We start from the raw sequence: 16510 nt of genomic DNA on the forward strand, positions 1-16510 counted from the left end.
GTTTTCCAAACGAGATCTTCTCACCTGACCTTCAGCTTGAATCTCTGATCAAAGGCACAGGGGGTTTGCTGCTGTTTTCCTCATCTTTATTCCAAGCAAGTTCCCCAGTTTTAAAATACCAAACCTAAACTGGCAGTGATCAATACCATCCAGTGGAGTACGTATGCTTACTGTCTGTATTAACTCCTGCTTTTTCCTTAAGGCTAAACTGAACCTCCCCCAAACTATGCATCAAAACAAGTGGCTTTAAATAGCAGTCATCTGTGGTATTAATCAAGTTTCTTCTTAAAACCATCCCAGATGTGCCACTCAACCAGCTTATACTGGTTTCTGTAAGAACACCCACTGCTATTATTGTACCAACAAATTTTGCAACTTCCTTAATTTCTTTTAACACATGAAGGTCTTGAGCTGAGATCTTCTGCAGCAACGAGGGTGTGCTAACAGCAGAGGGTTGCATACATTTATGTGTAGCAGGCCAGCTGACAGTGGGGACTGTAGGTACAGTGTGGATGAGGGCAGGGTCCGTTTAAATAGCTTGCAAGCCCTGTAACGTAGCTGACTTACTTTCTTGAGGTTGGAAGTTACTAGAAACCAGGCAGATGAGCAGCAGGATGTAAGCTTGGCCTCACACTGTTATATATGCATGTGAAAGCAGATCATGGAAACCCAACTGCACTTGCCCAATTTCTTTTTTCATTGTGTGAGGAAGAGGGAACATGTCGAGAAACCTCTTAGGAAAGGCAAGCAGATGGGCAAGGCTCCATGGCTGCTCCATACCAAACTGGTGCAGAAATGGTGTTTGGCAGAGGACAAAGATCCTATAAAAGAGCTCTCTGTCTGGGCCTGAGACACACTTGGGATATTCTGAGCATTTTTCTTCCCACCACTGTCAGGCAGTGGGAAATTACCACCTCTTGTCTGAGAGGAGAGAAAACAACTAGACGGTCTCTGTTTTTGCATGCAGGGGATAGGCGGGTCACCTTGCCAAAGTGGTGCCTTTTATTTATATCAACAGACAGGTATCTCTATTCTGGCAATGCTTTGGGGATGTACTGCACGTTCAGTGTCTACCCTGCATGACCCAAAGAGCATTAGGGCAGTACTTCCCTCTGTTTCATGTCCTCACATTTATTTTGTGGATTCCTTGATCCATTATGAAAGCAGCTCCCAAACTGTTCTCTGTAAGACAGCTTGATTCTTCCTGGATGTGAAAGTCTAGCCATATATTAGTACATGTTCTGGGTCTGTTTTTTATTGGATTTACAGCACTGAAAAATTAAGATTAACCCACTAAAATCAAAACTGTAAGAGCAAAGCCTGAGGGAGGCCCAGAGAGATGACAGCATACATAGCTGAGAAGTACTTGAACCGAGGGCCTTTTTCAGTAATACCCCTAATACAAACATCAAACTCAGCCCTGTGACATTAGAGAAATCCAATAACAGTTTCTCATGCAATGGAAACATTTTTGTAGAGACTTACATTTTATTTGGGAACTGGCTATCTGTTACAACCAGTAATTCAAGTCCAAGCAATGGAGTAATATTTCAAAAATGATTAGAGCAAAACAAATAATCACATGAACGGTATTATTTTGCAAAACACGCGATCCTCAGTAATTTGTGGGTTTTGGTCCCTGGTGCTAAAATTGTGCTCTGTCTTTAATCAAGCTAATTATGCAAAACTCTCTGAAGGTCACAAAAGGTTCAGGAGGAGGCTTTTTGATGCCAAAATGCAGACCAAATCCCTGTAGTACATTGTTCTGATTAGAAACGAAGCATTGCTTTCTTCAGACGAATATTGTGCTTGAAATTCCAGTGTGAAATACCAACATTTATACCTCACATACCCTCACACTGGTTTGCACACCACTGTGAAACTCAAGTTACCTCCTCCCCCTCTCTAACGTGGATATGGAAACGAGCCTTCTTTTTCCATCACCATGCCCTCTAAAAACATTACATTATTCTTACAGCATTTATTTATTTCTGGCAGCCAGCCAGAAAAAAATATAATCCTCTTTCAAAAATACCCCTCCCTGTGAATTGGATTATGTTGTAATCCGTTTTCTGGATCTGCCCCAAGCCTGCTTGCCTTCTGGGGTGAAATGACAACGTTTTGGACGGTCCACAGGGTTGGGCTGAGGGGGTGGACCACCAGGAGGCTATGATATAGCCCAGGTTTCTCTCCCACCCCCTAATTTTACAGCCACAAGGAAAAAAACCTGTACACAAAGCTGGCTTTGTCCATCTCCAAAACACACGGTCGCCCAGGTTGCCTCTGCTCATGAGATCATCGTGTGGGACGCTGTGAAATGGTAAGAAATAGAGGCAAAGTGGTGAGGCCAGCCCTACCGGGCGCAATGAGTGTGGAAAGGGTGGGGAACGTGGAGCAACAGGCAATTTGGGGACTGCATGAGGGGCCAGGCTGGGCCCAGTGAGGCCTGATGGGCTTCGTCTCCTGGGGGATGCTGTGCGCTGCTCTGTGGGTCCCAAAATGGTGCGAAGCTTTCTGCTGGGGTTCTCCACCTAACCCTGCCCTTTTCTTTCTGTACCACTGCTGTTGCTGCTGTTGACATTTTGCATCATTCTTCCCTTGAAGACTACCTTTCTTTTCTATTCTCGTCTTCTTCCTGAGTGGTCTCCATGGCCACTCTTCTCCATTTTATTTTCTGGCAAGACAGGAATTGATGGTGTTCTGGAAACCCGATCGCTGAATCTCTGGCTGCAGTGAAGGGGCCAGACCTTTATTCAACTTAAATTGAGGGCGACTCGATGACAAACTGAAGGGACTTCAGAGAGGGGAAAAAAACGATCCAAGGCTTAGATGTGGGCTGAAGGAAAATGAAGGGAATGGGCTTTGCGCATATCTTGGCTGAACGGTATCTAATTGGAGTATGATAATTCCACATAAGTCTTAGAAGGATATAAACACTTATGAGGCAAAGGAATTGATTAGGACTGGAGAAGGGGGTATAAGTGGAATTAATGAGATGAAGCTGAGAACAGGAAAATTTATGCTGTAGAGAAACATTTCCTATTAACGAGACCTACTACACTGTGGGGTAGGTTTCCAAAGAGAAGCAATGGAAACCCTGTTGCTTAAGTTATTTAAGAGTAGACTGGACAAAACACTCAAGAACACACTGTAGGGAACAATTCCACAGTGACAAGAGGATGGAAAAGATGATCTAATAGTAGCTGTTTCCATTTCTAATTTATATGGTGACTTTATACTAGATTTTTCTTTTTTTTTTTTTTTTTTGAGCTGCCAGCCAGTCATCAGCAGAAGAAACATGCTGAAAAGTTCCTTCTGGTATGCCATAAGAGTCCCATATTTCCCTGCTTCCCGTCCTGTCTATTACACATATACACAATAGACTTGATGATTTATAGCAGAAACGTCATCCTCCATTCATCCTATTTTGCTGAGTTACTGCAGGGTCTCTGAACAGTGGTTATCTTGTGTGCCATATGAGCTAAAGCATCGCAGCACAGCACAGCAAATTCAGTCAGATGATTCAGTATGAATTTCCTGGCTTTGACAAGTTTAAAAGTCAAATCTGCAGTGCTGTTTGAAAACTGTTTCTTTTTCCTGTTACCTTTTCTTCACACGCAGTCAGTTGCATGCAATAACACTTAGAAAACCTTTGTAAATAGAGCCTTATTAGGAGAAAGGCAGAAGCAGGCATTATTCAGCACAAAGAGAAGAAAAAGTCTCTTTGTACTGCAAAAAAGCACCATAAGAAAAAAAGAAGAAATACTTGCTAAAGATACATTTACATTTGTATCATTGAATTTGTAAAACCTGGCATTCCAAATGGTGTGGGCTCTATTTTTTTTTTTTTTTGATTGCATTACCTTCTATACATGAAAGTAGCACACTCATTTTGATGAGGGAGAGCAAAAAGAGGTTCCCTTAATGTCTAACAAAACAATTTGAGAGGTGAAGTGACAGTGCACATTGCCTGGGGAGGTAGAAGATGGAAGTTTTTAAGAGCTGCCTGTGAGGAATGATGTAGATAAAGCCCATTCTGCTTTAGGTGAGGATGGATTAGATGCTTGCTCAAGCTCCCTTCCAGCCATTGCTTCTATGTTTTACAGTTTCTTGCATCAGTGTATCTGCAAAATTTCCAGATGTCTATATGCATATGCCAACATTTGTACAGATGCATACAGGTCAACTAAATCCAAACATTGGTAGGTTCTAAGGTCAAAGTTGATTGCTAAGTTTATCTTGTCCAGCATTTCTGAACATTTTCCAAACTATGATCTCATTTTGCAAAATGAGTTCATTATTTTGAAAAAAAAATAGGCCCTTTTCCCTCTTCCTGGCTATAAAGGAGAGGCAGCTGAAATTCCACTGGAGGTCTTGTGACCAGAAGGTTGAGAATGAAGGCTGCAGTCCAGCATCCTGAACAGAACTGTGCTCAGCAACTCCTAGTGTAGATGGGAGCACAGCTGCATGACCTGTGTGTGCAAAAGGCAACATGCACAGACAGGATACAAGGCATGCAAAGAGAGGGGGGACCCAGGATTTTCTGTCCGCTACGTATCAAATGAATTGCTGGTGTAAGATGACTGATTTTCACAGACTCATACTAATGTATAGTAATGCTGTTCAGAGACTAATACTAGCATATACCACTGCTAATGCTGACTTCATTAAAGCTTTCTGGTCAATGAAAGCAATTGTGTGTTGTCTAGTGGTTGGACTGGAAGACGGGAAAGGATTTGATTCAGTGCTAGCTGAGCTACTGACTCATGGCTTACCCTCCAAGTAAGTCATTTGACCTTTCTGTAGTTCAACCAATCTGGCTGGAAAATTCTGCGGGAAGAAGGGAAAAGCACTATTCTTGCTGAAAACCACAGATGGAATCTGAGTTGAGTTTTCCTTAAGTTAAAAAAGAAAGAGATAATATCATAATGTGAGTCAGAATCGGAACCTCCCTGGCCTTTTCCACTCAGAACGTCTGGTAGTATCATCATTATCATAACAGAAAATCATTTACTTTAAGTCTTGCTTCAAGCTCAGAAACCAAAAGGAACTACTCAGTGCTTGTGCCAGGTACACTCAGCTCCTGAATAGATTGAAAGACTATCTGAACGGATTTAATAACTTTGGAGTCTCTACATGGATCATATTTAAAGGGTATAAATAACCAGAGTAAAAACTGGAACAGAGATGGATTTATATTACCAGTATTTTTTTAAAAAATTTTCTGATGGGAAAATGGAAAAAAGTAGGGATTTAAAAATACCTTTTTTCCTTGTGTTATGCTTTCTGTCAGATTTTGTACTATAGAGACCTAAAGAACATTTTTGGCAAAACACCAAACTAAATACAACATGGTGTAAGTTCCTAATAATGGAAAGAAAGTTGTGGTGGGAAAGTGTTTAGAGCAGATTTTGTAGACAGAAGGTCCCTGAATTGGCTGCAAAAACAATTTCTTTTTCAGAATGTCTTCCTCATTTTGAAAATATAAATAGGTCTGATTAAAGGCCCCAACCTTTTTCTTTTAGTATGAGTAGGAAGTGGAGCTGTAAAAGATTGATTTTGGCCAGTACTGCCATAAAGCAGTGAAAACAATAATGACCTGTAAGGGAAACTGAAATTCAATGGGGGGCTGGATTTGTGGTTCTGGATATCTTGAAAATACCTCTACTTTTGTGAGAAATCTCTACTGGATCCAGGAAATCAGACCCCCTCTGGATTTCACAAATGTTTGACCTAGAGCAAAAGGCCCTAATTCTTGACAGATTACTCATGCTGAGAACTACTGTATGAACAGTACTATTGAAGAGACATCCAAGCATACAGAACTGTTCAATGTACTTCTGCACAGTGGGTCTCAAGGGGATATTTGAATTAAAAACCATGAGTGCTCCACAGTGAGGGAATCACATGTAAAATATTGCAGGTGAGTGGTGGTGTTGGATTCAGACACTAAGTATTTTTAATTCTAAGATAACCCTTAATGGAAACAGATTCTGGTTTCAGTTTGATATCAGGTGAAGTATTGTGATGCTTTGACCTAATGGCAGAAATATCAGTGAAAACATGTCTTTAGTACTATAGTCATCACACTGCTGACCTGCTAATCATTTATCAAGAGGCCTACAAAAGACCTTCCTTACGAAAAATGATGATATATTTTCATGCATTCAAATGTTTAACTTAGGTCCTCCGAAATTCTCTTTAGAAAACTTGAAAAGTACCTAGCTCTTTCTCAGATTAGGTGCAGAGATTATTGGAGTTTAGGTTAACATGACCCAGTGACTGTAATGATAGCATCACGCAATGGAAGTCATTAACAGAGAGGAGCTGGAAAGTGGAGATGGGTTTTCTCCACCAGAAATCTTATTGCTATAAAATGTGGTACAAATAGGAATATTTTTATGAGTCCCAGGGATACCACTTCTCCATCAGCATCATGAGAAGAAAAGAAGTCTCTCAACCTTACTTTCAATTAGGTGGAAAAACATGATCAAGGGGCTCCTTGTGGGCTCCTGTGAATTAATCACAAACACTGAACTGTTGTATTAAAAGACATTGAGGACATAATGGACAATAGAGGTCTGGCAAGATTTCACAGTAAACAAATCTGAACTGAAACTTCAGTGTTCTTTGAACTCAGACCTGACCTTGACCTAAGCAGGATTTACATCCAGAAATTATTTCCTTGGCTTATACATACAAAGTCAGAACTATACTGCTAGATATGAAACACTGTTAACTCTGATGCTCTGAAATAGATCCATGGGTCTGGATCACCTGGGAAGTTGAAAATATTTGGATGAAGAGTTTGATATGAGTTGTCAACATTATGGGCATGTCTCATCCGTTACTCAGAGTTCTCAATAGTTTCAAAAGTTTCACTTTCAATCTGTGCAGACACTTCATTTTTAAAATTCCCCTTCTTGTGTGTAGGAGAAAATTTATTTCCCAAATGGCTATTTTCTTCTCATATGATGCAGTCTGCAGGAGAATATTGTCTCTTTCTCAGATGCATCTACCTTATTAATACACTAACTTTGTACGTTCAGGTCATAGTGATATCATAACTTCAAGGAATTAAAGATTTGGTCATAAAATACAAGTGAAACATGACTACACTACAGGAACAACATTCATGGTATAACCCCAAGATTTCTTATTTCTTTCAACCTCACCTTGACAGTAATACTGCAAAAATTACATTAGGCTGCAACGAGCAAAAGCAATTGAGCCAGGTCCACAGGGAGAGATGCAACAAACAATTTCTTCCCATGTGCTGAGCTGGTCAAATATAAGCCAGCTGCAGAGTAGAAGCCAGGTATGTATGGCAATTATGCGTGAGCTAAAAGTGCCCTGCTTTCCTCAGGACCAGCCAGCTTTAGGAAAAAGAGAGTGGAAATCTACCTGCACATAAAGAGATCTAACCTTACTCTAATCTTGAAGGCCAAGCATTTAGACGGAGAATTTGTCTTCCAAAAGAGAAGCACCCAGATTAATTTTCAACTTGGCATAGATAATTTAGCACCGTAATAGCACTGGCTGAAACAAAGGACAGTCACAAGGCCCCAAGATGGCCAGTGCTATGACAAATCTGATACCAGATTGTGCTCTGTCATCATAACTCTACACTCCTTAACCAATAGAGTGGTTGTCGTTATTCTCTGTCTACGGACTGTTTTATTAACTTGAGTTCTGTCCCTGGATCCTGACTCCAGGACTTCTAGCTTGGAGACTGTTGCTAGTTCTTGACACACTTCTTGTTTTTCCTGTTCCATACATGAAAACATTCCTACTGCTCACACAGGTAGTATCAGGCAAGTGTTTCTAAGAGAGAAAGTTTCTTTCCCAATTATTCTTCATCCTGAAACTCTTCAAGATCTTCTATAGCCATAAGTTTCTCCTCTCTTTTTCTTCTTATTAGTATATCAACCTGTCAGGTAATTTTTCTAGGCTGTCTTTCCAGAAGTCTGTTGTGACTATGGTAGCGTAAATACACTTCAGAACCATAGTGCAAGCTTGTTCAGTAATATACTAGAAAGCTTTTATTTAAAGATCCTGTTCCCACAGTGAGCAAAAATTGGGCCAGGATGAGAAAGAAACATGAAAATACACTGCAGCTAAAGTGGATGGAAGTAAGTTTATATGAAATTCTCTACCAAAAGCAAATGTAACTTGTGGTAATTTATGAGAGTCTAGTCCCTCTTATCCGAAATTGTTCATTCAAATATCTTAGTGTATCTAGAAATAAGCTGATTTTTCTTGGCAAATTTAGGAGTTGTTTGACATTTTCTAAAACATTTTTCATAAGAAAATACAATGATTGAAAGATAGTCTTTCAGATGGGAAGGCAAATTTGTTCAAGCAAAATGTCAAAATAACATTGTACAGTTACAGTCTGATATCTCCCAGTATGCCAGGATTAGAGCGCGGTGGAAACTGTGGTGAGGAAGTTCCTAGTTTCTCTTTATTGGTATAAAGCACCCATTTCTTGCTAAACAGTTCATAAGATAATGAATCTTCATCCTGTAACAAATCCAACATTTAATACAACCTTTCCTGCAGAACACACCACTCTAATTTGAGAATTTCACATTTGAAAAGTAAGAAGGAAACTATTTTGTGTCAGGGATTTTTTTAATAGTTTGAAAACTGCTCCCAGCTCTGGAATGGTGGGAGGATTCCCACATGTGTGCATGTGATACAGTGGAGGACAAAGCAATCTGCTTTGGAGTCAAACGTGTCTTTGCACTTTGGAGAGACTCAACTGAGCCTTGTTGTCCATGCCACCATCAGTTCTACAGCTAACCATCTGAGCACTTTCCAGATAGGCACAGGTTTAATAAACAACTGAGAACTCTGCCACAAAATAAGTTTCTACCTTTGTACCAATCCTGGAAAAAGACCTTTCCCTCACCTTAAATGACACTGGTCTGAGCTACATGTTGTTAACTTGATATCCATGTTATCAGTGATGAGCATTTGCCATAAACTGCATCAGCTATGCATTTCCAGAAGGCTAATTAAAACTTGAAGAACTGTGCCCTACCTCTGTTCTTAAAAACAAAGATATCTTTTACCATTGCACCATTCTCAGCCACTTCTCAAATTGGAGATAACCTTCCCAAAAATCTTGCCCTGGCAAAAAAGAGCAATCAGATTAAATCTTGAGATCAGAGGGATGTATTTTTATGCATGACCTTGAGGGCTAGAGCTGGGAAGAACAGAAAGGGGAGATTCCTGGCTTTCTACACAACCCTGTATCTATATTTGGAAGGTCCCAGGAAACGAGACTGGAAAGTTGTGGTGCTGCTAGTCACAATACCATTGCAGAGGTATTTTCAGTGATTTTTTTATTCTCCAAAATCCCCTTGAGGAATAAATACCAAGGAACACTACTGAAGCTTTATAGGGAAACAGAGAATAGAGGATTTCCAATAATGTTTAAAAACACTTGTCTGAAACAGCTGTCCTGGTGGCACATCCAAAACACCTGATAGAATTGTACAGCATAAGCTATTGGTGCTGATGTGGGTTAGTCACTTATGAGTAATCTCAAATCCATGCCAATCCAAGATTTATGGTGCAATGCTATGGCTTCTGTATTTGCTTAGGAGCTTCCACTCTGACCAGGCAAAGTGAAATCAAAATTAATCAGTAATTACTCTAACCTCGGTAGGGTTTCTCATTAATTCGTGGTTTCTCATTTCCCACATACCCATCCCTGCATAAAACTTCCCCTTTTACAGACAGTTCACTGTTTACATGATAAACATACTCCCCGCATTACCCTTCTGGACTTGTATTGCTTAAGCGTGAGAGCTTCAGTACATCCCACTTCCTTACCAGCCCCTTGAAACCTCCTTGATGACAGTGCATGGTGACCACAACAGGCAGTGAGTACTAATATTGCAGTACAGAGAATTTCCCCCATCAATGAAGCATAACATTCAGTTTCTCCAGCTGTTCTTCTCATTCCTGGAAACCTGCTGGAAAAAGCCACCATGGAGGTAAACGGACTATCTCGGCACAGACACATCACCCAGGTCTTGAAAGAAGTGCTTGAAGAGGACGGGGCCCTAGCCCTGAGACTGGGCTGTGGCAGCTCCTTTTGTTGCACTGCTGGGATTAAAAAAAAGGCTTTAAAGTGTGCGTATTATCTGGAAGCTCACCAAAGGGGAGGAGATTCCTCCTGAGGTTTAGCCAGGACAATTGACTCCCTGCTAACTGCTGCCATGGAGGCTGTGCCTGCACGAACAGGCAGCTTGGCCAAAGCTAGCCCTTGCCCTGCTGGCTCTGGCTCCTTGCATAGCCACTGCTCCACGAAATGCCCACTCAGGTCTCACATGTACAGTCCTCCCTTGAGTGGCAGCTTGTACCCCAACGCATGATGACGAATTCAATCCACTGATTCTCCCATTTGCACTTGGAAGTCTGCCAGCATGGTTATTTATTTATTTATTTATTTGTGCCTCTTTCTTTTTTTTTGTAAAACATTGCAATCTCAGAAATCCAATTTCCAACCTACCTGAGGTAAGATATGGCACTTTAGTGATTACGTTTGGTGTGGAAAAATACTTGCCACTGAGTGAATTTTGCTCTGGAGACTCGCTAGAGATAAACCTTACAGAGGTACATATTAGGCCAGTAGTGTCTCTATCCCATCGGTCCTGCCTGTCCAATAAACCTCATCAGCTTTATCATAGATCTTTTGAAGCATCCTTCCAGAATTACTTTTGGGGAACAACTGACAAAGATCAGGGGAAAAAACACTAAAATCTACCAGCAACTTAGATTATACTAATCATTTAAATGAAGCATTGGATACAAGCTATCTAAAAAAACAGAGGGTTTTATATTGTATTCACAATTTACCAAGTTAATTCGTTCCTCTCAATTAATTAACTAAACAGTAAGAGCCAGGAACCCTTTTCAGATCCAGGGATACCATCTGTCACAACCTGGCTCAGTACCACCATGTAAGGTCACCAGTCTGTTGTGAGTGGGCTCAATCCATGGGGTCCCACCTGCTTCAAACCCAGCCGTTCCTGAGGGCCTCTCCTCATGCTGGCTTGCTCATGGCTCCAGCCCTCTCCCTGCCCATTCCTGGGGATGTGAAACCTTGCGGTGCAGCTAGCTTGACCCTGGCCCACCTTGTGCGCCCCTGGTTGCTGGTGCACATTTCTCGGGAACGCTGCTTGAAGTTCAGAGGGACTTTTCCGCTTCTCCAATTTCCCCCCCTACTGGGATGATGTGACAGAGAAGCAAGGAGTAATGTTCTGGCAGAAGAATGTCTTAATCACACTCGTGGTACCTTAAAAGTAACTGAAAATCATAGACCTCTGGAAAAGAACAAAATCCTCGCTTAGTCACCCCTTCTGTGAATCCAAAGTCTGTCAGTCCCTCCTTCTGGGATGAGCCCATCCTTGTTTCCACACACTCCAGGGCACGATCGTCCTTGCTCAGATGCTCTCCTTTGTAGCCTTCGTCTCCACAAGGAGCCCTTGGCCCTTCTCCTCCCCACCTTTCTGTGCAAAAAAATACATCCCACCAGAAAGGCTGGTACCCAGAAGACAATCGGCATCCTTAGTCCTAATTTAGCATTGTGATGGCTTCCTAGACATATTTCTGAGGCAGGGCAATGCATGCATTCCAACTCAGCAAGCTGCCTTGATGGTGTTTAGATATATGTCCAGGAATATACAAAATAAGGTCACGCTGTCTACCTCAAATACATGCTTAATAGTGTAGAAGAGGTTCACTGTTGGGGCACTGTCACACAACATAATGTCACAGAGCAGGAAGTCACTGTAGAGAGAGATCCATCTTCTGAGCTGTGGAGCAACATGCCTGCAATGCAATGAGTGAAGATTGGCAGTGTGAAACCCTGACAATACAGAGCTCAAAGGAAGATCCCACTTTGATTTCACTGGAGTAAGAGTTTCTCTCACAGACTATAAACAGTACAGGAGTGTGCATACAGATAAACATATTTTCTGGATTGCATTCAGAGCACTTAGCACCTTGTAAGATCAACACACTGAACCTCATGCTGTTTTTGACAACACCTGAATTATTATTTTTATTTCTGGAACCTCATTCCAGGTAACTACTTGGAAGTGTTTTAGAGAAAAGCAATGAAACTATTGAGAGACTTGAAGGAATGATTTGTGATGAAAAATTATCAGCAAGGTCTCACCTATCCACAGAAGAATATATTGTTTAGAGAAACGCGATTGTCTTTTAAGCTGTGTTGTATTTAAACATACTTCTATAATGCATATATTACATAATGAGAATGATGTTGAAAGGGACATGTTACCAATAAGGTATAAAAAAGCTGTATTTTAAAGTGTGTGTTTTTACAAGCAAAATGCATGGCTCTTAAGTGTTATAACCTAAATATGTGAGTGCATGTATGTGTTTCAGTAATAAATTTAGTAATAATAAATAATAAACTCAAAAGATAAAAATAGCAAATATGAAGAGGGACATTTGGGATGGACTAAGGAATAGTGGAAGAAATTAAATCTCCCTCAAAGTTAAGAATACAGCTATTTATCAATGTACCCTAAATCTGAAATCAGAATGATTGAAGAGATAAACATAACTATGGAGCTGTGGATAGTTTTGACTGAATCTTCAGAAAAACAAATAAAGATATATAAAAAAAAATATTAGGGGCTTTAGGTGCCTCCACTTTGAAGTGCCAAATTTTACTTACTGCAAAACCACCTGGATTTCAGAAGGTGAGAATAGGTCTGTTTTAGTGCCTGAAGTTCAGTACCCCCACACCACAGTTGGAAACATTAGACTCAGGACCAGATGTGTAAATTATCTAATTTCCATTGATGTAAATGGGAGTTGAATGCCTAAAGAAGGAATGATGTGCCTCTTTGCTACAGCCTTGTGATCTAATGGATTCAACAGAGATGTAAAACTTGCTCCAAAGATTCAGAGCTAATAGGATTGTTTAACCGAAATCTTCAACAACTGACAAATAAATAAAAGCCTCTAATGTCATTCAGCAAGATACTTCTTTTTTTCATCACTATAATACTTTTACATTTTCCAAAGCTGGCTTAAGCTATGGGACATTTCTCTCATCTGCTACCTGAGGGAGAAGGGTATGTGCAGTGTCATGTTTTAATTTAGGCAAGGTTTGGGATTATGCTGAGAGACACAGCATGGTGGAGGGAAGAGGCTCGGGGAAAATGTCAGTATGGATCCTTGCTTGGTTTAGACAGGATTTGCTTTCAAGGCCTGAAGGAAACTGGGATCAAAATTTAGACTGTTCTTCATCATAGATTTGCATAGATTTCTAACTGGGGCTTTTCCCCTCTCATGCCAGTCCAGAGGGTCACTTGAGTCATTTTCTTCTGTACTTAAGAATACCTCTCTTTTTTTGCTGCTTTTGAGGATATGAGGAAAAAAAAATCTATGGGTTTTGAAGGCTGAAATGAAGCAGAAACCTTTTGCTGCTGGCTGCAATGCAAGTACATAGAGATGGCCTTAAACCCAAAACGTGTTTTTTTTTCTTTGGGACCTTACAATTTGGGAAACCTAGACAGCCTTGCAGCTCATTAGTTTGGTAATCCCTCTGATTCAACAACAGAAGCAGAGGGAGATGTGACTCATTTCCCAATCACCACTACCTCTAGCAGCTGAAGACAAATTAGTGCCCAATCTCTGGGCCAACAAATTAGATGTCTTTAAGCCCTACCATACCAGGCTTGTGGAGAAAAGGTGATACCACCTCTGTGCCTGCAGCAGCTATGCCTTTTTTTCTCAACATTTTCCATGATAAAGTAGGGTGGAGCAAGTTCTCAGTTCTAAATTTACCAGTTATCCATAGTTTTCTACCAGTTAGGGGGAAAGAAGGGTTGGGAAGACCTTTATGTATGTAAATAGACATTGCATTTGAATTTTTTTTTCCAGACAGAAGCCTGTTTCTTATTTATCTAAAAACATCCTCTTCAAATTTAGGATTTTCTGTGGTTGGTTGCTGTTCATTTTTATCTGTTGTCAAACCTTTCAGGATGGAAATCATTGCTGATGGGTCACCAATAGGGAAAATAAAACAAATGAGTAGAGATGATGTATGGGAGATCCTGGGCACAGTGTGATTGGTGCCATGATCTGTATTTGAAATGGGGTAGGATATGGAGGGTCTACCAAGACTTCTGAGAAAATCAGCTAGATATCCTGGGATCTGCAGGACATCCCCAAGGCAAAAACATCCATGTGTCCTTTTCTGACTATTAGTCATTACAGCACAGTTTAAAAAGTATGCATCATGAAATAATCTGGATAATCTTATGTTCTATTTGTTACATATGATGTGCCCTGTGCATTTCCCTGAATTAACATACTCTAGCATATAGATTTTTAATCTGATGTGCATCATAACAGCAATTATTTGATTTGTCCTTTGAAAGATAATTCTACATCTGCATTTCAAGTGATCCTCAACATTCAGTTGAGCAAAATGTTCTGATTCCCACATCTAAAGTTAGTATTTCCTATGCATATTTAGATATAAAAAATTTGCGATCAACTTTTCAGAAATACTGACTATCTACAAACACTACCAGGGTTAGTGGAAGTGGCAGGGTGTGCAGAGCATTTTGGCTTTTGTTTCTGCTTCAGTAACAGTCTTCTTTTGTTCTTTAGCTTTTGTAGAGCCCCTTTAGTTTGGAGATACTCGCTATGCATTGTGGAATGCTACCACATGAAGAATGCTGAAAAAGCTACACCGCATTGCCTTTTGTTTTTTGTGCAAATAAATCAACCATAGATCATAAAACACAACCTGTAATAACGATCACCAATATTTAATAAATTTCTGACTAGTTTGAAAACCTGTTCAAATACTTTGTACCACCCACAAAAACATTTGTAATAAATTGTGAGGCAATAAAAATCACATAACACATAATTACTGGCATTATTGTATACTTTGCTTTTTTGAGGGGGGAGGAGGTGGTAGAGAGAGGAAGAGGCTGGGTTTGAGGAAGAAAATGGGACTTTTCAGTTGCATTTCCTGAGCTAATTTGTTATATGATCTTTTAAATACTACATCTCAAGCAGTGCTAAATATGGAACGGGAGTTTTCTAAACAGATCACAAGTTCTGTTTCTATATGAGTCATTACTGATTAGTAGGATTCTCTTAACAGGGGTTTTACAGCAGAGGAACCAAACCTGTTTCCACTGAAACCAATGGCAAACTCCCACTGACTTCAACAGAGGACTCCAACCTACATACGTATTACAGCCGGGGATGGAAAAACTTAGAGAGGTGTTGTTGTTTTTTTTTTTTTCATAGATCTGCAAGGACTCTTCCAATTCAATTTCCACAGCTTTCAGCACATTTTACCATTCTCCTAGTTTGCACACAGGAAGGAGGCGTAAATGTGTAAATGGCTTAAATACATACAAACACTAAATCAATGTTTACATTTGCACTGATGTAAGCTCCTGCCCTCTTATCTGTGGCTTGTGGTGAATTTACAAGCCCTGTCTGCAAGTTTGTTTTACCAAGAAGTTGGGTTACTGGCCACGGTAGGGCTATTCCATTTGTGATTCAAGGAGGGAAAGAAAGTCATTTCCATCAAGTGAGGAAGAAAACAGCAAATCTGTTAAAAAAAAGTAACAGAATGCTGGTTTTCAAGTAAAAACATAAGCTTTTATACTTAAAATAAGGACTGAGCTGAGTGGAACATAACATTTGCAAAGCATCAGAAGTGATTTAGAAGCATCTTTTTTTTTTTTTTTTTGAGTATTTAGCAAGCCTAATACCCACTGACAGTCTAGGGAACTTAGAAACTTGCATGCCTTTTGGAAACGGACTTAGATCCTTTTGAATATGTTACATGTGAGCATTTAGACATTTAGCCTTAACCTCTAAGCCTAAAGCTTATAGTAGTTTTGAATCAAATTACCTATTCATTTTTAAAAATGTATCAGCTATGAGCTTTACTTCTGACCCTATCTCAGACTCAGTCTTCAAAACCTGATTTATTCCCTGATATATATTTCCTGATAATTTTTCCTTGCCTAAGATATCAAAAATTAAAGCTCTTCATGTTTGTAAGGAACTCAACTACTGCAACCAAAATACAACAGGAAAGACTCAAAACACAGAAAGGGTTTACAGATGCGCACACAGAGCCAGAGGTGGTGCCCAGGAGGTGGATATAAGTGCATCTTTCAGATGGCAGCTGCAAAGAAGGCTCAGAGCTTCTGAAAATGTAGGGAAAATGTTCCCACTGCCTTTAATCTGGATCCTGTTTTGCCCAGGGATTCCTCTGATTTAAGTAAACTGGAGTAGATCATGTTTAATTTTTTACACATATTTTATATATCTTTATCTATATATATGTATTTTTTTTTACTGTTGCAAAAACTGGTCTTGAGCAAGTAAACTGACATAAACTGGTTGAAAAGCATTTACAAACAGCTGGGGTTCCTTCTGCAGCAGCAGCAGAATGGGAGAAGTGAAAACCAAAATT

At 40.1% G+C, this 16510-nt stretch overlaps 1 long non-coding RNA gene across 1 annotated transcript; it reads left to right on the plus strand.

Annotated features, from left to right (window-relative positions):
* The first annotated feature begins 2275 nt into the window (after positions 1–2275).
* On the plus strand, positions 2276–14935 carry LOC136991397 (uncharacterized). Its single transcript, XR_010883596.1, has 2 exons — positions 2276–2320; positions 14671–14935. It is a non-coding gene; the product is annotated as an uncharacterized lncRNA (long non-coding RNA).
* Positions 14936–16510: the final 1575 nt, after the last annotated feature.

Source organism: Apteryx mantelli, chromosome 2, assembly GCF_036417845.1.
Source record: "Apteryx mantelli isolate bAptMan1 chromosome 2, bAptMan1.hap1, whole genome shotgun sequence".
Lineage (NCBI taxonomy): Eukaryota > Metazoa > Chordata > Aves > Apterygiformes > Apterygidae > Apteryx > Apteryx mantelli.